This window comes from Mustela nivalis (genome assembly GCF_964662115.1).
Source record: "Mustela nivalis genome assembly, chromosome: 16".
Taxonomy (NCBI): domain Eukaryota; kingdom Metazoa; phylum Chordata; class Mammalia; order Carnivora; family Mustelidae; genus Mustela; species Mustela nivalis.
Genome location: NC_139035.1, coordinates 22155089 through 22179277, shown reverse-complemented (window position 1 = coordinate 22179277; position 24189 = coordinate 22155089). Strand labels below are relative to the sequence as shown.

The 24189-nt window shown below is 40.5% G+C and overlaps 1 protein-coding gene across 3 annotated transcripts in view; it reads right to left on the bottom strand.

Moving 5' to 3' along the window:
- PLA2G4A (phospholipase A2 group IVA) overlaps positions 1–17711 on the bottom strand; it is a 162815-nt gene extending 145104 nt beyond the window's left edge. Inside the window, exons 1-2 of one of the 3 annotated variants that reach the window (XM_082704068.1) lie at positions 17582–17711; positions 17411–17490 (exon numbers count right to left, since the gene is read on the bottom strand). The gene's annotated coding sequence lies outside the window, so the exon portion shown is untranslated. Of the gene's footprint in view, positions 1–7918; positions 8007–17410; positions 17491–17581 lie in introns of those variants that run through there. The other 2 variants (XM_082704070.1, XM_082704069.1) reach the window with 2 other exon arrangements.
- Positions 17712–24189: the final 6478 nt, after the last annotated feature.

Below are 24189 nucleotides of genomic sequence, written 5' to 3'. Positions count from 1 at the left end.
GTGGCATCTGTTGGAAAGAAGGATAGAAAAGCAAAGGATCCTCTCCTCTTCCCTGTCATTTCATTGTGTAAGAGAACCCAGGAGGTAATAAGGGGCCCTGCACAAAAGTGGGAGCAGGCTTCCCTGCCGGAGCGAGACCAATCTAAGTTCAAGCTTGTCTCCTCCTTTCTCTAACTGTAGGATCCTGATCCTCAGATTCTTTATGGGTAAAATGGGGGAAATGTCCCCCACACCTCACAGAGGCAGTCAGATGATGAAATGAGAGACCGTTTGTCAGTCATTCAGCACAGTACCTAGTGTCATAACTGCACAAAATTATCATTTTGTTATTAATGTTGTTGCTTATGAAACCGCTGCTTTTCCCCCAAATTGCTTCAATTTCCTGAGATTTATTTGGCTCGTTAGAAATTTCTTAGAAATTCAAGTAGGGAAATTTGTTAAGTATGTCTTATGTACTTTTTCACTCAACAATGAGTATTTTTTTTTTAATTTTTAAAGATTTTATTTTTTTCACAAGGAGAAAGAGAGAGCACAAGCAGAAGAAAAGCAGGCAGAGGGAGAGGGAGAAACAGACTCCCTACTGAGCAGGGAGCCTGACGGGGGGCCAGATCCCAGGACTCTGGGATCATGACCCAAACTGAAGGCAGCCACGTACCCAACTGAGCCACCCAGGTGCTCCTCAAAAATGAGTTTTTATAAAGATTACGAAATACTCCTGTTGCCGATCTGTTAAAATTTTTTAAAAAGAACAAAAAGCAAAAAACAAAAAAATAAACACAACTCTGGCCACTTGCTTTTCTGCTTCCAAACTCAAAACAGGAGACAGAAAGAGGTTCCAAAGGCAAAAAGAGCAGTGCACTATCGTTCCCACCATCTTCATCCGTGTATAGATATACAGTCACAATGGCATGACTAAAGTTTTAAATTCTTGCATTATTTGGCTAGAATTTTTTAAAAACTTGGGCCAAGCAAGAGTTTACTTCATTAACAGGCACAGAGAAATAAACAACAGGAATTAAGATAGGTAAATGAGCTGTTTTGTATTAGAAATGTCTCTCGGGGCGCCTGGGTAGCACAATGGGTTAAAGCCTCTGCCTTCGGCTCAGGTCATGATCTCAGAGTTCTGGGATCGAGTCCCACATCGGGCTCTCTGCTAAGCAGGGGGCCTGCTTACTCCTCTCTCTGCCTGCCTCTCTGCCTACTTGTGATCTCTGTCTGTCAAATAAATAAATAAAATATTAAAAAAAAAAAAAGTCTCTCAAGCCATATTCTCAGTTCAGTATGGAAAACCTGTTAAGAGAACTTCCCTATTCCCAAGGAAATCTAAAAGCGTGCCACCAGATACAAAGATGCAGAATAATGAGTTACATCTGTTTCCCAAGCCAGGAACCCAATGGTATGGAACTTGCCTCTATATCCCGCAGAGAGACACCCAGTTTCTGTGGATAATGTCCATGCTATTCCTGTTGAATTGGCTTTTTCTGCTGTTTTTGTTCCTAGGTCTCTGACCCTGCTTCTTTCTCTCTCAAATTTCTATTATTGGAAGTTCATTATGTATATACATGAGTATATAGGGAGAATATTAGCTAGAGTTTCAGAGAAGGAAAAGAGTCGGTGGTTTCAAAGAGGAAAAAGGGCTTGAGGGGAAAGATATTGGCTAAGCTGATACTTGAACTCATGATCAAGCTTCGATGTACAGAAGAGGGAAACAAACAGTTCCTCTAGGAAAACGACGCGAACAGAGAGCCGCACCCGCGTTGGAAATGCTCTGTCCACCTCAGGCTCCCCAGGTGCTGCCCCCTGCCCTCACCTTCTCTATGGGACAGTCTTGGCCTGTCTTCCAGGTTCTGCCGTAAACTTACTCTCTGAAGCAAGCCATCTCTTTATCTACCAGGTTAGGACCCCTGTATTTCTTCTTGATCTCTCTCACCACACTGTTGTACATTACATTTCCATCACACGCAGCGTGTGTCGGCCCTCACTGTGTGCAATATGGTAAGTTCCAGCGCCTTCTCCCTGTATTCCTGTCTAACCCAGATGATCACTTAGCTACTATGAACTGAAATGATGAATGAACAAACTTGGGAATTTGTATGGTGTATGGGGGGATGGGGGAAGGAAACCACAGGGTCTTGTGTTGAGAAATAAGGGGAAGCAAAGCCTATTTATAGATCATAGAATGACAAACTGGAAGATGTCTTAGCAACTGCTAATTTGCTTACTTAATTTTTAAAAGTTCACACTCAGGAAATACTTCCTAGGGGTCAGGTACCATGCTGAGTGCTTTATATACACTACCTCCTTTCATCTTCATAACAAGAGAGGGATCATATCACCACTTAAGCAATTAAAAAAAAAAAAAAGTACTCTTTAGAAAGCTTAAGTGATTTGCCTAACTGACAACTTTTTTTTTTTTTTAAGTTTTATTTATTTATTTGACAGACAGAGATCATGAGTAGGCAGAGAGGCAGGCAGAAAGACAGAGGGAAGCAGCTCCCCGCTGAGCAGAGCGCCTGATGCAGGGCTTTATCCCAGGACCCTGAGATCATGACCTGAGCCAAAGGCAGAGGCTTTAACCCACTGAGCCACCCAGGCGCCCTCCCTAATTGACAACTTAAATGGAGGCGGACAGTCTCCCTTACAAGGCTCTACAAGAGAACAGGGGTCTCCGGGGAAGACTAAGAAACTTTCCCAGGTCATCTGGAGTCACAGGGGCTGAGCTGGCCCTAGAACCCTGAAACTCTGCCTCCTATCAAATTCTTTCTTTCTCTAACATTCTGCCACTCCATGAAAGACCCTGAAGGACAGGTAGAGCTTTGGAGACATTATACAATAGCAACAGCCTATGACAGAATCTTAGCAGGGAGACGGCACGATGGAAGGGATGCCCTGTATTAGTTTGCTAGGGCTCCGGTAATAAGATAACATAGAGTAGGGGGCCTAGACAAACAGGAACTTATTTTCTCACAGTTCTAGAAGCTGGAAGTCTAAGATGGATGTGTTCGCGGGTCTGCTTTTTTCTGAGGCCTCTCTCATTGGCTTACAGATGGCCACCTTCGCCCTGTGACCTCACACAGTCTTTCCTCTGGGCCCACAGGTTGCTGGTGTCTCCATGTGCGTCCAAATTTCTTCTTAAAGAGAACCCAGTCTGGGGACCACTGGGTAGCTGCCTTCGGCTCAGGTCATGATCCCAGCGTCCTGGGATTGAGTCCCACACTGGGCTCCTTGCTCGGCAGGGAGCCTGCTTCTCCCTCTGCCTCTGCCTGCCACTCTGTGTGCCTGTGCTCCCTCCCTCTCTCTCTCTCTCTCTGACAAATAAATAAATAAAATCTTAAAAAAAGAACCCAGTCAGACTGTATTAAGAGCCATCCTAAGGGCATCATTTTAGCTTTCCTGCCTCTTTAATGGCTCTATTTCTGAATGCAGACGTATTCTGAGATATGGAGGGTAGAGCTTCAATATATCAATGGAAGGGGAGCACAATTCCATTTAAAACACCAATAATATTGGGTGTGTGGGTGGCTCAGTTGGTTAAGCATCTGCCTTTGGCTCAGGTCATGATCCCCAGGTCCTGAGATCAAGTCCTGCATGGGGCTTCTTATTCAGCAGGGAGCCTGCTTCTCCCTCTGCCTGCTGCTCCCCCGGCTTGTGCTCTTTCTCACAAATAAATAAAATCTTAAAAATAAATAAATAAAACACACCAATAACATAAACACAGCGGTTAAATAAAGCAGCCTGCAACTGCTAATAGAAAAATGTGGTGCTTGGAGAGGAAGGGACACAACCAGCCAGAGAGTTCGGAGGGGACAGGAAATACACCTAAACAGAATTGTGGCCGTGACAAAGAGGAAAGACCACAGCATCTTTTAGATGGGCCAACTTCCCTCATCTGGTTATTTTTAAAAAGTGCGCATGCACATGCAGACACACACACTCTAAACGAAACACAATACCTCTTCACAATTGGGAGGTACTAATCCAGGTGAACCTATTTTAAGGGCTAGAAAACTGGCTGGCCCAGTTTCACACGCTGCATTACAAACAAAGCAAGAATGTCTCCTCATGCCTGAGCCAGTTTTTGATTTTTTCTTTCCTTGACTATCTGGTTTGCTCTTATTTTACCATCATTTTACCTCTTGGTGGCCAAAACCAAGACACCATTCTCACTATATTTTAAGTTCACAAAATTGGAAGGAATAGTCACAACCACCCACAGGCAGAACTTCCTTGTACAAATATATAAGCTGAGACCAAAGATGTATACAAACCTAGTATAGCGGCCAAGAGCAGACTGCCTAAAAATGTTGGCATGTTGGCAAAATTGGCTTGTTGATTATTTTAAATAAAAGTTATGTAAGGAAGAGCCAATGCACAAAGAACACTCTGACCCCCCACATCCCACCCTCCCATCCCCACCTTTGTCTCCAGAAAGCGGGAAATAAATCTCCCAAGTGAAAGGTATGCTCCCTGTACCAGAAGATAGGAGACATCCTTATCAACAAAGATGGGGAATTCAAAGCTGAAAAGGCTGTATGAACAATGTTTGTTACTTCTATGAATTTAATACCAAATTAGTTTAGGATTCTTTATTAACTGATGTACCTGAACAGAAGCTTCCTTGTCCAGTCAGCTCCTCACAGACTTACTGTCTGTCTAAAAAGTATAAAAACTCCCTGTCTTGGCCATTTCTTTTGGTATTGCTTCTATGCACACGTAGTTAAACTTTGGGATTTTTTTCTCCTGTGAATCTGCCTCATGTCAATTTAATTCTTAGACCAGCTGGAAGAACTTTGAAGGGGAGAAAGAAATTTTTCCTCTCCTATACGAGTCAAGTTCACCCAATAGGAGAAAGAGCTAAACACAGCCCTTCACTGTCAACCAGGTCCTCCTTCTCTAACCTTACCACACTTCTTCCTCTTCCCTGCCCCTCACACTCAGGCTAAAAAGGAAATACAGTCAAAATGAAAAGGACACACATATATATAAATTTTAGCTCGACCAGAATTTGAAGTTACTAGTTGGTGATGCAGAGTAGACTCAAGATATACATTAGAGAGAAATGAAAAACTGAATTTATATTTGGTCAAATAAAACTTTAAAAGAGTCATTTTCATCTTCTACACTTTTATAGGTTTGAATTATAGCTATAAGATGATTACCTAGAAATACCAGATGCACTGTTTTAAAAATTCCTCTTCCCGCACAGGCATTTATGAAGTAATACCACACCGACAAGTGTTAAGTACATAAGTACATTATGCTCATTTTCTGAAAATGTAGAATAATGTTCTATCTTTTCCTTAGGAGAAATGGGTAAGAATTTTGCACTTGGTGTTACTGCTTTTTATTTTATTTTTCTTTAAGATTTTATTCACTTCTTTAAGAGAGGAGAATCAGAGAGAGCATGAGCAGGAGGGAGGGGTAGAGGGAAAGACAGAAGCAGCCTCCCCACTGAGCAGGGAGCCCCATGCAGACTCCTGGGATCATGACCTGAACCAAAGGCAGATGCTTAACAGACTGAGCCACCCAGGCACTCTTATCACTTTTTAAATATATCTAACAGTGTGACACAAAATGCTAGGGGAAAAAAAAAGATAATGTTTTGAGAAGCATATTTACTTCTACAGCTTTCTTTCTCCAGACCAGACAGCTTACAAAAATGCTCCCCTAGGGAATATCTGTGTTTTGTTGAGGGGTCCACTCCCTCCTTAATTGCTGCCTTTTTTTTTTCCATGACATACTCAAGATTGCCACAGGAGGGAAAGCCATATCTTTTCGTCTAAAGGAAGCCATCCCGGGGAAACCCCCAGGAATGTCGTCATCCTGACTTAAATACTTCCTGAGAACTATTTTATTACTGAATGAAATTATCAACATTTTGGGTTTGTTTTACTTTTCAGCTAACACGATAACCATTTCAGGAAGCTAGTGAGGTTGCCCCTGCAGTAAAAATAGGGATGTTGACTAGGATTTTAGAGTGGAGAGAGATGACAAATAAATACTGTGGAGAGTAGCAAGACTGTGGAGGACAGAGGCGCTATACACCCACCCATCCCAGGCATTACCGAGAAGTTAAAACCACTAACCTGGAGATGAGGATTCCGCATGCCCTGAATTGTGTTACTTGCAACAGGAGTTCAAATTCACGGTTCTTTTCTCAGGTTTTAAGAAACTTTAGAAAGGTGCTTCCAGAAACTGTGAATGGTAGTTCACATTGGAAATGAACAGGAAATCCTGTCTTTTGTAAGATTAAGAGCTGAGTAGATGTGCATTTGAAAAGAATATTCTCAGAAGTTCTTAATCTTTTCTATGCCCCGGGAAAGCCAAGGGACCCCCGCTTAATACGTATGACATTATGAAATTCGTGAAATAAAAACACTGGATTATGAAGGAAACCAATCATATTGAAATACACGGAGTCCGTGCAGTCCAGTAGAGCCTTATACGGACGGTATTTATACATACTTTAGAGCCAGGAGGCACACTTTTCTCTTTCTACCTCTGTGGAGTGCACCTATTTGGTTTTTAAAGTTCAATGTAAAATTTTTGAGGACAGAAGAATTAACAGCACCATAAAGGGTAAAATGATTCAAATCTAAGTTCTTTTTTCTACTGTCTACCTCTGCTAGCACCATAATGAATGTGTTAATTCCAACATGAATTTTTAGACGTTACATGTAATAAACATAGGTTGGACTAAATTAGAAACACTGTCATTGGCTTCAAAATGTGAAATTTACATTTTCTCAACCTTTGACAACACGTGGGAGAACAGTACCGTGGACATGAATAAAATCTACAAGAATACCCCTGTTGCTCTTCTGCTGGTGGCATAAGATGTCCCAGTGGGTTTGTAAAAACACGACGGTAACAAAAACAGTGCTAGACTGTCCCCTTCAGTTTGCAGGTGTCCCTTCATTTTGGACGACAGGAAGAAATAAGATAACTATATTTAAGCCACAGCCTCACAGATATGGGTAGAACCAGGAATAAAGTACAGAATAACTTTCCAATTCCCGGCATGTCTCACTGGGGTAGGAGGACAGGAGGACAGAGAAGAATTCTGAGCAAACGGCAGTGCATCTGGGAAAGGCTGGAGTCAGGAGCAAACATTTCCGCCACTAGGAGCTTCCCCTCCTTACCTTACTGCTCCACTTAACCCCCACAGACTTCATAGCTTTCATTCAGCCCTAATGGTAAGAGGATTTACAAGGGGCCTCAATGGCTCAGTCATTTAAGCATCTGCCTTCGGCTCAGGTCCTGATCCCAGGAGTCTCACGCTGGGACTCCCTGCTCAGCAGGGAGTCTGCTTCCCCCACTCCCTCTGCCCTCTTCTCCCTTACTTGTGCTCTCTCCCATGCTCTCTCCCTCTCAAATAAATAAATTTGTTTTTTAAAAAGAGGATTTATGAAAAATAATGAATAAAAAACACAAGATTTACTTTTAAACTTTGAAGAAATGCACAAGTCAATATTTCAGTATTATTTTCACTCCTGAAAAAAAAAAATTTGATTATAGGAACCAGCTGTTCTCCAAATCTCTAAGGATTGAGAAAGAAAAAGAAACGACTTTTAGTTGCAAAATGAAAGGTTTAGGTCAGGTTGAAGAAAAAACATCCTGATACCAAGGCTGTGAAAGAAAACCTTTCTGATGGTCAATTACTATTATATGTTTTCACCATCTTTATACTACAGAGCTGTAATGGTTTAAATTCTATCAAGCACTATCTTGAGGGAGGACTGACGGCTTCCAGGAGCCTGGAGAAGTAAGCAAATGCCGAGGAAAGCAGGAGGGGGGGTGACCTACTGCAGACACAGGACTTAGCTAGGCACCCCACAAATGCAGATACACTAACTGTCAATCCAAATTTAAAATGGCAACAACAATTCTAACAACCAGGACAAAAAGAAAAACAAACCCAGCGTGATGGTGAAGTCTCCTGGGGCAGGTTCCAGCAACTGGTACAGTAAAAATTCAACAGGCATAAAAGAAAGACTCAATCGCTTCCCTGCTGCCCTCTGGCACTCAGGCCAACTTGTAACCACTCCCTGTTTGTTAATAATTACCTTACATAAAAGGATCTGCATTCTATAAGCTCCTGAATTTCTCTGCATTTTTGTTTTAGGTGCTTTGCTTCTGTTTTGTGTTTCTGGGTACTGGGTATTGGTTGTTCCTCTTGAGCATTTCCAGATTTGCTTGCTTGTTTGCTCGCCTGCTTTCAGAACCCCCACCCTGGAACAACTCAGCCATTGTAGCTTCTCTGAGTTTGCTCCTAGTGTTTAGCTGGAGAACCACCACATAACCTGGCAGACGGGTTTTATTTTTGGTTCACGTTCTCAACACTCAGAGAGGCCCTGGATGGGACACAGCATCTTTCTCAGTTTCTCTGTGAACTTGCATTCCTGTTCTAGAAAATGGCTTCCTTCTCGAGCTCATCTCTTACCATCGCCCTCCTCCTCTCGGGGCCGGTGACCTCATCTCCCTTCACTACAAAAGCAGCCCCAGAGGGAAGTTTCTTATCTTCCCACCACCCAATCAGCAAACTCCCTGTACTTTTGGGTTCCCTTCCTGTCACACTGGAGGCAGAATTTCTCCACCTGTTACATACCTGACCCCACCTGTGGCTCTCTGGACACAAAATCCTTCTCTCTGCTGCAAGTACAGGATAGTCATGCCTTTCTTTTCTGCACCAAACTTTCTCCTAGAGGACTGCCTGGCAAGCCTGTCAGAGTCCCCCTGCTCCATATTCCTCTCCCTCCCTTTCTCATGTTTCTGCCCAGTCGACAGATCTCTCTAGAGGGTCTGTTGCTCACACAGTGCTCCTGTCTCCAGATCCTCGCCTCCCATCCACCTGCCACCTCCCGTCCATGTCCTTCACACCCTGTCCCCTGCCCTCCACTGAAACAGCTCTGAATCAAGATCACTGATGACCTCTGAGTTTTCAAATGAAGTCACTATTTGCCTGGAACCACTTTCCCTCTCTCCACCCATAGCATCACCCTAATCCCTGGTTTTAAACCACCCAGCTCCCTTGGTTGCTTTCTCATAGGCTCAGATACAAATGCTCTGCATGGAGCCCCCAGTTTGAGCCACAGCCCGCTCACACCACTCACCTCCCACGCACGGCTCTCATCCTTCCGAGTGCCGCTCCTGGCTCATCCTAGCCAACCCTTTCCATCCTTCCACTCCCCAGGTTATTCCCAATTGTTTGTTTGTTTTTAAAGGATTTTATTTATTTATTTGAGAGAGAGAGAGATCACAAGTGGGCAGAGAGGCAGGCCGAGAGAGAGGAGAAAGCAGGCCCTCCCGTTGAGCAGAGAGCCCAATGCAGGGCTCGATTCCAGGACCCTGAGATCATAACCTGAGCTGAAGGCAGAGGCTCAACCCACTGAGCCACCCAGATGCCCTGGTTAATCCCAATTGTTGAAACCAGTTTGCTTCCTTTATTATCTGTTTACTGTTTGCTTCATTATTGCTTCTCTCCTCCACGGGGCAATAAACCATCACTGCTTTATTCACCCAAGTATGCCCCAAAGGTTGCATAGTGCCTAGCCAGTCATCAGTATGAATGAAAACTTCCTGAACTGGTGATGGAATAAACATGCACCTAGCCCAGTGATCAACAATTCCTGGTTGATATTAGTATCTGGATTTTTTTTTTAACCCAACAGGTAAAATTCGTAAGTGAAAGAGCACAGATTTTCTAAACTGCTTCCTATAACACCTGTTCTTTTTCTGTGTATTAAAAGGATACATTTTTTCCACTATTTTGCTAGGCACGCTATATCCTATATTAATAAAGAACTGGAAATTATTTTTTCCTCATGGAAAACTGTAATTTATGAGTGGTCTTTTCACTCTAACGATAGTGTACAAGGTATTACTCAACCAAACCAATCTGTCAATCTAAAACACAGTAAACAGTAAGAATTTTTGCAAACACTGACTGAATCTCACAAAATGGATTCTTTTTTTTCCACTGACAGCAGAAGCATAGTTCATGATGAGGATAAGAAGGAAAAAAATCCCACATAACTACTGTGAACTTTTATGTATTTTAAATATAAATTCTTAGTGGTCACCACCTCAAAAAAAAAGAAGTACCAAGTAGAGGCACTGGGTGGCTCAGCCAATTAAGCTTCCGACTTTGTCTCTTGATTTTGTTTTAGATCATGATCTCAGGGTCAGGGGAGTGAGCTCTGCACCTGGCTCTGCACAGAATGGGCTTGGGCTCGCTCTCTGTCCCTCCCCCTGCTCTCACACACACCCACTCTCTAAATAAATAAATAAAAATCTTGAAAAAAAAAAAAAAAACTACCAAATAGTAGATTTGAAGTAATCATCTTAAGAGAGTGCAATTAGTCTACGGCCATACCACCGTGAACACGCCCGATCTCGTCTCTCAGAAGCTAAGCAGGGTCGGGCCTGGTTAGTACTTGGAAGGAAGAGAGTGCAATTAAATTTTAACTAACCCAGAAATCTCTTTAAATTAGAATTTTTGCTATGTGGAATCTTCCTAAAATGTTATTAGCATCTTCTTCTAAGGATCAAGGATCTAACAATACTTTGAAGCCATTACCTGAGCATGAATTCCCATTATATATTAAAAGTAGGGATTTAAAAGACTGTGTCATGAACTACAAAAATACTCTAGTGTTATCTCTTTAAGATCTAAGTGACCTCAATCAATTTTAAATTCATCTGCCTTTTCTTCATGACAGTTGAATGGAAAGGAATTCAATACCTGTTTGAGGTTTGTGGTATATATACCAAGGGACTGAGAGATATTAAGAAATGTTCATTAGAGATGTAGGTGTCTACACAGCAGGTCCTCATAACTATATGTACCTTTTGGCACTTTTCCCCAAATTGCTTTTCTATAAATTCTTTAAGAATTGCTTTAAGTTACTTTTCCCAATACTTGAACCAAATACATGTAAAAAGTCTACAAAAATGGGTTACTCTCTTGTTTCAATAAATTAAAAATGTGAAACCAAAGAAAACTAAAGATACTATGAGTCTGTCTGCCTCCAGCCTATCCCAAGCAGACATAACCTCTTCTACAACGACCCACCCAGAAGTCAGCAAGAATACCTCCTTCCATAAGGGGTCTCACATCCCAGATGCTACACTCAACCAGCTCACCTTGTTAAATCTGTGGCTATTCAAGTGTGGAGCCAACGGCAAGCATGTCAGTTCACTGACTGAAATGCAGCTCCTTGCTGACCCGAGTTTCCAGCAGCCCAGCTGCATCCCACAGTCAAACTTGCCCCACTCTGTGTTAGTTACTATCAAGTTAAGCATATGCACAAGAAGCCATTTTGTAAGTAAAGTTGGCTTTCAACCCTGAAAAGTACCTGGTTTACCATAAGCTCTTGGATTGTTTGGAAAGGTAAAATAATAAGGATTTATTTAAACCTGCAGTGAGAGTAACCACTTTGAGACAAACACTTTAGGCCAACTTCCAGGATTAATAAGAATGGGAAAGAGCAATTGGCTCTGTGGGTCATACTTAGAATATTCTAAGAGAACGTTCTACTACCAAATCAAATCAAAGTAAAATCAAAGGAAAAAACCTTCACTAAAATTAGTATTTACATAACTCATAATGTTGTCTATTTTATATTTTTGGCTAAAACTTCATATTCTTTATTTTCTTGAAGTGACATATATCCATATAAAATGCCACATAGTTCCAAAACAAGCAATTCTAAGACACACTACTTTTCCAATTGTTTTTTAAATGGTTGTGCAACTTCCTCTGTTATGTTAATTAGTAGCCCAGTTATAAGATCAGAACAATTGAGTTAATATGGAATTGCGTTGTATATTTTCTGGTTCTTCCCCTATGATTTTTCTGATGTTAATAAAAATTAGAATACGCGGACAGCCTTAATAGCATGCACCAAAATTGAAAATATAACTCAATCAATTAATCACTTGAGGCATACAAAATGCATGAAAACGGAAATGGTAAGACTTGGGCATTAAACCATTTCCCTTTTTGATAGCTCTCTTTTCACATCTGTAGAATGTAACTACCTGCTCTGCTAATATAACATGGTTATTGTGGGAATGAAGTTCTTAAACAACCTCTTTATAACCCACAAAACACTATGAAAATGAAAGGTATTTTGGGGGCAGCACCTGGGTGGCTCAGTTGGTTAGGCATCTGTCTTCGACTCGGGTCACGATCCCAGAGTGCTGAGATGGAGCCCTGAATCAGGCTCCATCCTCAGTAGGGAGCCTGCTTCTCCCTCTGTCCCTTCCCTTGCTCCTGCTCTCCCTCTCAAATAAATAAATAAATAAAATCCTAAAAAAAGAAGAAAGAAAGAGAGGATAGACGGAAAGAAGGAAGTAAAGAAAGAAAGAAAGAAAGAAAGAAAGAAAGGTAGTTTTTGTTGACCTGCTGATATGTTTTCTGACTGAGTAATCAAAAAACAAATTGTAAGGTAAATAGTAAAATCAAAACTAAACAAGATAAGCTAAGTACTGTATATACATGAATTTTATGTATTGTAAGATCATGAAATTACCCAGATGATGGATATTTGCTTTCTAATTTGGAACCTCCTGTTACCTAAAATGCCTGAATTTCCCTGCACACTCCAGAAGTCAAGAAAATGGGGAAGAAGATTAAGGGTGGGATCAGGTCTTCACTCCACCTGACGCTGAGAAGACAGTAAACGAGAAAACTGGGAGCAGCCTCTCCTCTCTATCCCAGGGGCTGTCAAACGTGGATAAGGATAACATACCAGCTTGCTGAGTTTCTCGCAGGTCATTTAAATTCATTAAATAACTAATTAGACTGGTAGTGCAGCCTTCCAAATCTGCTTAGGGTGAGCCCTGAATTATTTCAGCTTATTTTATATTTGTACAAAGGGGAAATAAACTGTATTTTCAAAGAACACTGTAAGGCTGAACTAAGAGTCAGAGAAGATCAAAACACCAACTCAGGGAGCAAGCATAGCCTCAGGTTGGCGCACCTCTTTTTTTTCTCAGGCAGGTGAAGATATCAAACAATCAGAACAGGATTTGCTCTATTTTCTGTCTTCTTTGGAAAGGATTCCAGAACCAACCAACCTTTGGGTTCCCTCAACTGTCACTGCCCTAATCATCCAGGAGTAGGAGATGAAGAAATGCTGATAATGAAGTTCATTTTCTCTGAGTCGGTTCTTGACAAGACTAGGCAGTATCTTTCTTACGAAAGCTTTATAAGGAATCATGTAACCCTTAGTCCTATCTTCGTCTTCTCTACATGTCAAGAGTCTGGATGTCTCCGGAGCTGTGGGAACTTCTACTAGGGTTTTGGCCTCATCTCTGAACCCTCTTCAATTTCTCTGATTTTGCAGACTATGACAGTCTATGAGAACAAAAATGACTTGCTTTAATTTATCTATGCATCTCACCCAGCTTCAAGGAACAGGTTTCAGGCAAAATAAGAACAATCTTCCAAAATTGAGAAAAGCAGTAGTAGAATTTCTACCTCCAGTTTAACATTTAGTCTTTGCTATTGAGACTGCAAACACTTCAAAATTATTGAGGACCTTGGGACGCCTGGGTGGCTCAGTTGGTTAAGCAGCTGCCTTCAGCTCAGGTCATGATCCCAGCGTCCTGGGATCGAGTCCCACATCGGGCTCCTTGCTCAGCGGGGAGCCTGCTTCTCCCTCTGCCTCTGCCTGCCATTCTGTCTGCCTGTGCTTGCTCTCTCCCCGTCTCTCTCTCTGATAAATAAATAAAATCTTTAAAAAAAAAAAAAAAATTATTGAGGACCTTAAAGGGACTTGGATTAGGTGAATTATTTCTATTGATATATACCATATTAGAAATTAAAACTGAAAAATATTTAAAAATCGAAAAAGGCAATTCATAAACATAGACACACCAGTGGCGATTATAAAATTGCCCAACCTTATTTCTGAACAAAGTATAAATTTAAACAAGATACTGTCTTATACAACAACTGACTACGTTTTTGAATCTGTTGTTGTTTGTTCTGTTGGTGTGATTACACAGTGTTAGAGCAGGGAAATTCTCCTCTTCCGTATGGCTTATAAACTGATACAATTTCTCTCAAGGGCAAAATGGCAAAAATATTTCCATGACATGTTGTTAAATATTTCTGAGAATCCTCCGAATACTCTACTATTATTATTACTCTTATTTTACAGTTGAGAAAAGAATGTTTTGAAAAACAACTGGCTTATGATCTCACATCATGTAAGTAGTGGAGCTTTTTTTAAAACATGGGCATACACTTTTAAGAATCTATCCAAAGGAAGAACAAAGATGAGTACATACATTTATATAAAGGGTCTTAGCCGAAACATTACTTACAATAGAAAACTAATCCACCTAAACATCCAACAATTTATAATCAGCCAATGTAACATTTCCACAGGCTAAAAATTACATCATGGTGAGAACCACTCTTGTTCATGGATGGACTGCCATTACTTGTACAGCACCTGACATGTAGTAGCGACTCAATAATATTTGTTTCAGAGATGAATGAATATAAAATTAAGTATAAAAAATCACGCTTTAACAGAAAATTTCATGACTGAGAGTAAGCGTGTTACAAAATGGCAAAGAGTGGTATGTGAAACTAGTGAAACAAGGAGGCCATTTGACAAGGTGACTCAAATGTCTCGGTAGTCTACACAGGCAAACCAAAATCTAAACCAGTCTAAAAACTGACCCTCCAAAATTGAAATGTAAGGACAGCCAATCACAAACAGCCAACTAGCCTTTAAACTATAGACAATCAATCATTTTGTTAGGTTGACTCCACTTTCTTTTAAAAAATCTCCTCTTGGAGATCCTGCCAGGGAAGCCACTGTCCCATTCCAATCGAGTTTTATTCAAATAAACTCTTAAAAATTTTTGATAGGCCTCAGTTTACCTTTTAACAAATACCACAGTTTTGTAAAATCCACATGTGGGTGCATGTATATAGAAAAACACCTGTAAGTATAAACAGATGTATACACATGAATTTGTGTCTCTTTGTCTCTGTACTGATGTGTAATAGTTACTCAATAAATATTTGTTGATACGGATGATTGACACAATGAATGACAAAACAAGAATTATCCCTTGAGGGGATTATAGGTCATTTTTTCCTTTCTTCCTTTGCGATTTTCTATATCTAAGGAAATCTAAACAGAGAACAGGAATTATCTTTTTTTTTTTAAAGATTTTATTTATTTGACAGAGAGAGAGAGAACGCACACCAGCAGACAGAGCAGCAGAGGCAGAAGGAGAAGCAGGTTCCCCGCTAAGCAGGGAGTCCCTGGGATCATGACCTGAGCCGAAGACAGACACCTAACTGACTGAGTCACCCAGGCACCCCAGGAATTATCTTTGTAATAAGCAAGAATATTATAAAACAATCGTAATGGGAAATATTATTAGGAATTATGGAATGAAGGCAGTAAATACAGACATCCCATAATCCAATAAAATACAACTTGTATCTTATTCTCCTATTTGTTTTACTTACTGCATTCAGCAAAAAAGAATATCAGATGTTACAGAAAAGGCAGCTTAATATTGTGCAGTTAGTTATTAGAGGCCTTGAGTCAAGAATCTAGGTCACTTGTCTCTCAGGCAGATAGTTTTTTCTGTTACACCAAATTGGTTAGAGCTCCAGAACACTAATAAATAAATGACACTATGGGCACTGCAATACTCACCGTGCAACAGTTCTTAAAAGCAACATGATTTGCTAATTATTTGATATTAGCAGAAAACTCCAAAGTTCTAAAAAATACTACATGTTCATGTGACATGAATTGTTTCAGAGGGTATGTGATCTTCCTACTGGTCTATCCAAATCTGTGGATCGGTACATGTATTGGACAGCATACGTGTATTATTCAGGGAAGGGGTCTATAGCTTTCATAAGATTTGTAAAAGGGTCTGTGCGCTTAAAAAAAAAGTGAGAATATCTAAAGCTATGAAGTCTGCAAGCAAGAGGAGGGAAACAAACTGAAGGTAATAAAAAGGCTTATGAGAGGAAAAAGAACCACAGCTAACTCTGTCTTCCTCTTTTTTATTCCTGGAACATGTTTTAATATACACATCATTTAGTTTCATGATTTTGCTTTCTAAGTAGTAACACCAGGAAAGATAATGATGGGTTAAAAACACAGGCCAAATTATCAAGTCCTAGGAAATCTATTTAATAATTTTCCTTTGCCTAATTAAATGCAAAAGCAAAATACTTGCAAAGTGTGCATCTTTTTGACACTGTAAGTCAATACAGGAGTATTTTGCATTTATGTTAATTAGAAAAGGAAAATTATTTAAAAATATTTCTTTGTTTCTTGTCACATAAAAAGTTCTGTCCTTTCAGGAAGTTTGTAAAGCTGCTTTGGACAAATGCAGAATACACACTTCTCTGTGCATTTCACAATTGTTGCTTAATTTAAAATTTAACTCTTCCTCAGCTCAATAACAGAAGCAAATACTTTTTTCTTATGCCAACATCAAACTGCCAATGTCAAGGTTTAGGGACCTCTGGAGTAAAATTTTAAAAATCCTTAACAGGGTTTGTTTCACTACTATTCCCTGAAAATATCTCTTGGGCTACAATTCCAAATTTCTGCAACAAATAGAAACGAAACACAATACAAACTCTCCTTGAACTCAAAGGTTATATATGCAAATATCGTAAATGAGAATTGATACCCATCCAAATAAGATGCTTCTAGTATATCTTCAAATGCCTTAGCTGAATAAATGCTTACATCATCAACCATTGTGAAGAGCATGTCTTATTCTAGCTTTTGAGATGAAAAATCATTCTTTTTAACACTACCTTGACTATAAGTTGTAGGAACTTCAGATAAATTAAGCCACTCTTATTCCAAATCCAAATGCCCTTTTAAACTTCTTTTTCTAAAACAAAATGACCAAAATAGCATTCACACTCAAAACTTAACTTTATTATTGGCTCACATCTTTCTCAGCATCTAGTCAGCAGCTCTGTCCTCCCAGCAGTCCAATAACTGAGGGCAAGGCGAATCGGCACACCAGGCAGTGTACAAATCTCTTTTCAACATTGTCTTTCTTTTCGCCCAGCACCGCAGCATATGAAACACCCAGGAATGTTTTGCATAAGTAATCGTTAATCACTATTTTTTTTTTTTAATTAAACCATCACGGAACCCACAAACTCCACCGCTAACAAGGCACAAGGGCTGTCCCACAGCATGCCGCTCAAGTCTGGGATGGGTCACCATGGGGTGGCATCACGTGGAGCTCTCAGGGGAACCAGCTCAGAGCAATGCTAGCTTTCTTTCGGGGCTCTAAGTTAAGGACACCCCTGATCGTCCCACTCCCCTACACCGTCAGACCCCGGAAAGCAGCTGACATTTGTTAGAAAGACATTAGATTCCCTGACCTGTGTCTTGTTCCCAAAAGGCAGAGGAGACGCAGACTTGGTCAAGCAGAGAATCCCAGGTGTGCCTCCGTCCCTTCTCCCTGCCAAGCAAGATACAAACTTAAAACAGCTCAGGAGGATGGGGGGTGGGGAAGGGAAATGCAGTGGGGCAAGAGTAAATATATTGCTTACTGTTCCCAGAGTTAGATGAGAATCTTCTGGCTCCTTTTTGCCTCTAGCTTTCAGTCCGGATCCTTTTTTCAGCTGGGACTACAGAGAAGTTCAAGTCTAATCCTTGCTAGGCGGGGCTAAAATGTGGGCTGGTTTCCTTTAGACTTTGCAGCTGTTTTTAAGGTGGAATGAAAGAGGAAGCGAGGGAAAGCAGTATTCAGGAAGAAGCGGATATCTTAAATGTAAATGTTTACTTATCAGCCTGAAGTCACAAAACGTGCCTAAAATGATCTATACATTAACTGGTGTAAATCACATGGATACTCCTGGAGCTGTCCCTGTGTGGCAGCACATCTTGTCCTTAAGCCGTCACTGCTTCTTCCTCTTTCCTTCCCCCACAAGAACAAAATAGAAAAGATGAATAGCCTAAAGCATTTTTGCCTTCTTTTAAAAAAGCAAAGTTTATAACAAGCCCAAAATAGAAAATCTGTACATTCTGAAGATGAATGATATAAGAGCGCTTTAAAAAAAAATCTAATCTCTTCAAATATTTCCTCCCCAAACTCAGAACACCTGATAACCCAGTGTTTGTAAATTTAAGATTAAAGGCATACCAATGGCTGTAATGCATATTCTAAGATAGTGACAGGGACATCAAATCACATCAAATTACAATGGCAATCCAAATTCAAATACCCCATATCACTGTAATAAAGGTGTACAGTCTAAATGTATCCAAATGCCACAGGAATGGATCAGTGTCTTTCAAGATTGATATATTTGTTCAGGATAGCTTGTTTTCAAACATAGAATATTAGAATTTTGCGTTTAATTAGATGCTGGGGATATTCTCCTAGCTCTTTTATAACACTGTCGCAGTCTGCTTTCTGTTGTCCAAGAATCAACTCCTTTTTTTTCCCCCATAAATTCAACCTGGCATATTATAAATCTCTCCTTCCTAAATTAAAAAAAGGCCTGTAGTGTTTCATCGGATCCAGATCTTTTGGTTTTCAAAGAAGACCCCAAATTTCTTGAAAGGTGGGGTGTGTTCAAGAGGGAAGCAAAGAGCACACTGCTATTTTTGTCCCCTTCCCCAGACACAACCAGTGAAAGATATGTTTTACAGGCATGTTCCTCCTAAGACTCTGGCAAGAAAAGACTCTTTTCATTAGCTTCCTAGTGTTCGAGTCAGTTTGATAATGAAAAATAACAGCTTTCAATATTTGGAGAGGAAGGATTTCTAAAATGTCACATGTTAAAAACAGAAAAATGTTTTGATTAAAGGCTTTTAAAGAAATATTCAGTCTATGCTATGGCTAGGGTTAAAACACCTGGGGAGATGTTTGCCTTTTTCCACTTACTAAATGAGACTGACTTATCTCCATACTTGTAGTGAATAAAAGCTTCTGCAAGTATGTCTCACCCTCTCTGTAACTGACTAGGACCACCTCCCATTGTTTCATTCTGTGGCCTCCATGCCTACCTCCAGTTTGGCTCTTCACCTATGATTTCACTATTCGCACAGACCCCTAAATGGATGGTGCAAGCTCAGATTTGCTATCTTTACTTTGTCATATTTTCTCCAAAATGATATCCAGTATTAGCTCCAGGGACCTCTGTTTGCACCTTTGGTAAGAGAGACACTGCATTCATAGCCTGCCTCAGACTATAGGACCAATTAGATCTGAAGACCCCTCTTCCCTGGGCTTGTGATCAGTGAAGGTCGTTTAGGAGGATTACATGTGAAATCCCTCTGAAACTGAGTAGAATGGTAACAACCACTTCAAATCCAGTCCCTCCTTTGCATAATTACTAGTCATTGAGTCTCATACCTTTTGTTACTAATCAATATCATTTTAGACTGAAAACAAATAAGCCCTAATAATAATTAGCATTGGATAAGTAAGCAAATGGAGCAGTCCTAAAACTAGCTGAATTAATTAACAAGGAAGTAGGGGCACCTGGGTGGCTCAGTGGTTAAGTGTCTGTCCTCAGCTCAGGACAAGATCCCAGGGTCCTGGGATGAAGCCCTGCATTGGGCTCCCTACTCAGGGAGTCTGCTTCTTCCTCTCCCACTCCCCCTGCTTGTGCTCCCTCTCTCACTGTCTCTCTCAGTCAGAAAAATAAATAAAATCTTTAAAAAAAGAAAAACATTAACAAGGAAGTACCTACTTGTCAAAACATGTGGCTCAAAATATGGAAAAGAAGAACTTGATGTTAGGTGCCTGGGTGACTCAGCCTGTTAAATGTCTGCCTTTGGCTCAGGCTATAATCCCAGGGTCCTGGGATTGAGCCCCTTGTTGGGCTCCCTGATCAGCAGGGAGCCTGCTCTTCCCTCAACCTCTGCCCTCCCCCTACTTCTCATTCTCTCTCTCTCTCTCAAATAAATCTTAAAAACAACAACAACAAAACCTTAATCTTCTTATGATTGATTTTTCTTCCTTTATATGAAGTTGCTTTCCATTCTCTTTTTACAACATCTACTTCACTTGTCCTGTACTCTAAATGCATGAAAGTGATTTGCCTGCTGTGAGCTTGGGCACGAGGAATGAGATACTGTTGTAGTAAAATCCATACATTCAATGAAAATGATTCACTGGTGTGCTAAGTGATACTCTCTTAGAACACAAGAGAGTTGAATAGGAAAATCTAATCCAGATTGCAGACAGACACAGAGAAGAATCTAAATGTCCAACAGTAACTGATTTGCTGATAATAAACACGCCCCTCTTGTGCACTGCTGTGCTTGAGTATTCTGGTCCATATTGTGACTATAGTTATAGTAAAACACTAAGTTGGTATCCTTGATGAGGGAGCAGGAGGCTGGCTGAGAACGGAGCAGGGGCTGGCACCTTGTACCCCCTCTCCACCCACTCTCCTTGGTAATATGTGTGACATTTCACAGGCACCCCTGACTGCCCTAAAAGAAGAGCAAATGGTTATCTTGCAGAGATCACAGTCCTGCAAGGCAGGAGTCTCTCTTGGTTTACAAATGTCCTTGAGATTTACAACAAAGAAGTTGCCTTATCAATAGCCCAATTTCCAAAGATACATAACTCAGTTCCTCAAGCCCTAACGTCACCCTCCCCTCCATAAAAAAACCGAAGGAGATGGAGGTAGAAGGAAAAGTAAATAAAGTTAAATTTCTTTTAAGACCTAAATCTCACTAACAAGGACGTTTGATAGCAGGAATGTAACATTCCACCAGGAGACTCCCAATTGTCTTTATGTTAGTGCCTCATTAGAGGGAAAGTGGCCTTGGCTTGATAGTAACCAGGACTTCCATATCCTGACAGTCTTCTTTATCCCAATAGCCCTTCTGAACAACCCTTTGTCCTCACCTACCCAACTCCTGTGTATATAACCAGCCACTCCTCACAACCCGGGGCAGCAGCATCTCCGTCTGCCCACGGGTCCTGTCCCCGTGCTTTAATAAACCACCATTTTGCACCAAAGATGTCTTAAGAATTCTTTCTTTAGTCGTCAGCTCCGAACCTCACCCCACCAAACATGACTTAGGTTCTGGGACTTCATCATCCTTACTATTTATCTGTATAGGAATATCATTCATGTGAGTTCTCTCTTTTTTAAAAGATTTTATTGATTTATTTATTATTTATAATAATATAATATATAAGATATATTATATATATTATATAAATTATAGTATAATTATAATAATATCTTATATTTATAATAATATAATATTATTTATTTATTGTCACAGCCAGCACAACAAATCAACCAGGAACGTGAGGGTAAGAGGATGAAGAAAAGAAGTTAAGAGACAAAGAGATGGGGGCAGGAGGAGCACTGAGGAGTATGTCCAACAGTGCTAAGTTTATTCAAAGCACTAAGGCCATATATAGTGATAATAGGAGAAGCAATACACCTGTGTCTAGTTAAACAACCACAAGTTCCCATAATAAGTTTCACATTTAACTATATAAGCAGACCTTGTGACACCAAACAGCTGATGCTAGTACAATTATTCTGTATTGATACAGCAAAACTGAAAGCAATTTATGGGCTGTACTAGGGCAGCAAGGACCAGCAATGAACTTATGACCCCAACCGAATTGTTCTCAGTTTTTTAGCAAGAGTGTGGGAAGTCACGTAGGCGAGCGCACAACACATAGCACAGACCCTTTCTCAGTGCTACTCAACTTTTCCCGTCCTAAACCTTTTGTTAGGTTATTCGGACTTTAAAGGAGGCACAAGTCAGGGCCTGGTTTGGTCCTTGTCTCAAGCCTTATCGTGGCTTCCCACAATTTATTTAGAGAGAGCATGCACACATGAGTGGGGAAGGAGCAGAGGGAGAGGGAGGGACTCTGAAGCAGACTCTGCACTGAGTGTGGAGCCTGATATGGAGCTCCATCCCACAATCCCTGAGACCACAACCAGAGCCAAAACCAAGAGTTGGATGCTTGGGACACCTGGGTGGCTCAGTTGGTTGGGCAGCTGCCTTCGGCTTGGGTCGTGATCCCAGCGTCCTGGGATCGAGTCCCACATCGGGCTCCTTGCTCGGCAGGGAGCCTGCTTCTCCCTCTGCCTCTGCCTGCCATTCTGTCTGCCTGTGCTCGCTCTCTCCCTGCCCCCTGATAAATAAATAAAATATTCAAAAAAAAAGAGTTGGATGCTTAACTGACTGAGCCACCCAGGTGCTTCCAGCCATTCCTCTCTTGAAGTATTAATAAAAATCAAATTAGTAAGATACCCGAATCAAAGCAAATCAAAGTTATTTTTGCCTGTGAATTTTTTTGGCACCCCACTGGTTGACCCGCACCTTTCTCTTAACACAAAAACTCATTCTCCTTTCCCTTAAATTCCACCTAAATAGTCTTCATCCTGAAAGGCTTAACTCAATTACCACTTTGTCTGGAAAATTTTTCTACCCACTACGTTCTCCAGCATAAATAATCTTTCCACTTGAGAAAGAACATTCGTATGAGCACTAATCAATTTGTATTATACTTGGCTGTAAAAGAAAAAAATGTTTTATGTTCTATGATGACGGGAAACAAGCCTTCTTCATTCTCGTCAGCCCTCTCCCCCACTCCTGACGTCCATATTAAACTAGGAGCTCAAAGGATGTTTGTTGCATTTGTTATCTATGATGGTGGATTCAGAGATATCTTTTTTTTTTAAGATTTTATTTATTTATTTGTCAGAGAGAGAAAGAGAAAGAGTGCACAAGCAGGCAGAGGCAGAGAGAGAAGCTGGCTCCCTGATGAGCAAACAGCCTGATGCCGGACTCAATCCCAGGATGCTGGGATCATGACCTGAGCTGAAAGCAGCCGCTTAACGAACTGAGCCACCCAGGCATCCCGGATTTAGAGATATCTTAAACCTGACATCCAGATAACATTCTACTTGCAGCTGCTGTTTTCATCATTATTAAAAAAGAGAGAGTTTAGTTCTTTTACTCTTCATCTCCACACTGGTAAAATTCCTGTTAATTAATATGAAGCTAATCAGAGATTAGGGGTGGAATAAACTCTAATTAAGATATATTTATAATGAGGGGCACCTGGGTGGCTCAGTCGGTTGAACACTGGATTCATGGTTGGACTCAGGTCACGATTTCAGAGTCATGAGATTGAGCTGGGCATAGGGCTCCATGCTCTGAAAGGCTTAACTCAATTACCACTTTGTCTGGAAAATTTTTCTACCCACTACTCAAGGAATCTGCTTGAGATTCTCTCTGATCCTCTCCTCCACTCACACACACTCTCTCTTCTCAAATAAGTAATAAATAAATAAATAAGTAAATAAAGTCTTTTAAAAATGATAGATTTATAATGCATTTAAAAATTAAATGTTATGATGAAAGCACAGATCTAGAGAGTATTTATGAACAATAAGAACTATATTTTAGGGACACTTGGGTGGCTCAGTCATTAAGCATCTGCCTTCGGCTCAGGTCATGATCCCAGGATCCTAGGATGGAGGCCCGCATCGGGCTCTCTGCTCAGCAGGGCGCCTGATTCTCCCACTCCTACTCTCTCCCCGCTTGTGTTCCCTCTCTCTCTCTCTATCAAATAAATAAATAAAATCTTTAAAAAAAAAAAAGGCATCCTAGACTTCATTCCCAGAAAAACTTTCCTACAAGTCAGACCATTTTATTGTCGGACTCACACCACACAGTTTTCTCCACTGCCTATCGACTTATATTCCTATAACTTAAAATATTTCTTTTTCTTTTATAGACAAAGTAGAAGTGAAATCAAATCAGGATCCCTTCAGATCTTATCACAAATTGTTAATTTATATTGTATAAATGGAATGGGTCATACAGTCAACAATTAAAATGACTTAATATACAATAGAAAATTTTGACTATAGATAAACCATGTTCAGGAACTTCTGACAAAGCTGTGTTGTGTTAATTCATTTAATCTAATGGTGGAAATAATTTAGCAAGTTGTTTTCTGCTCTCCAAGATCCCTCTAAATTTGGTAAAGCAAGTGCATGTCTAGTTTTAGCAATTCGGTCAGAGTGGGCACCAGTCCAATTACACAGCTCATAAACCAACTTGCCAGCACCTGACAGAATTTTTTAAATATTTGTATCTTAGAATTTTGATGTGCTGATGCCCATGATAGAATCTAAGCCCATGTCCTTTGCTT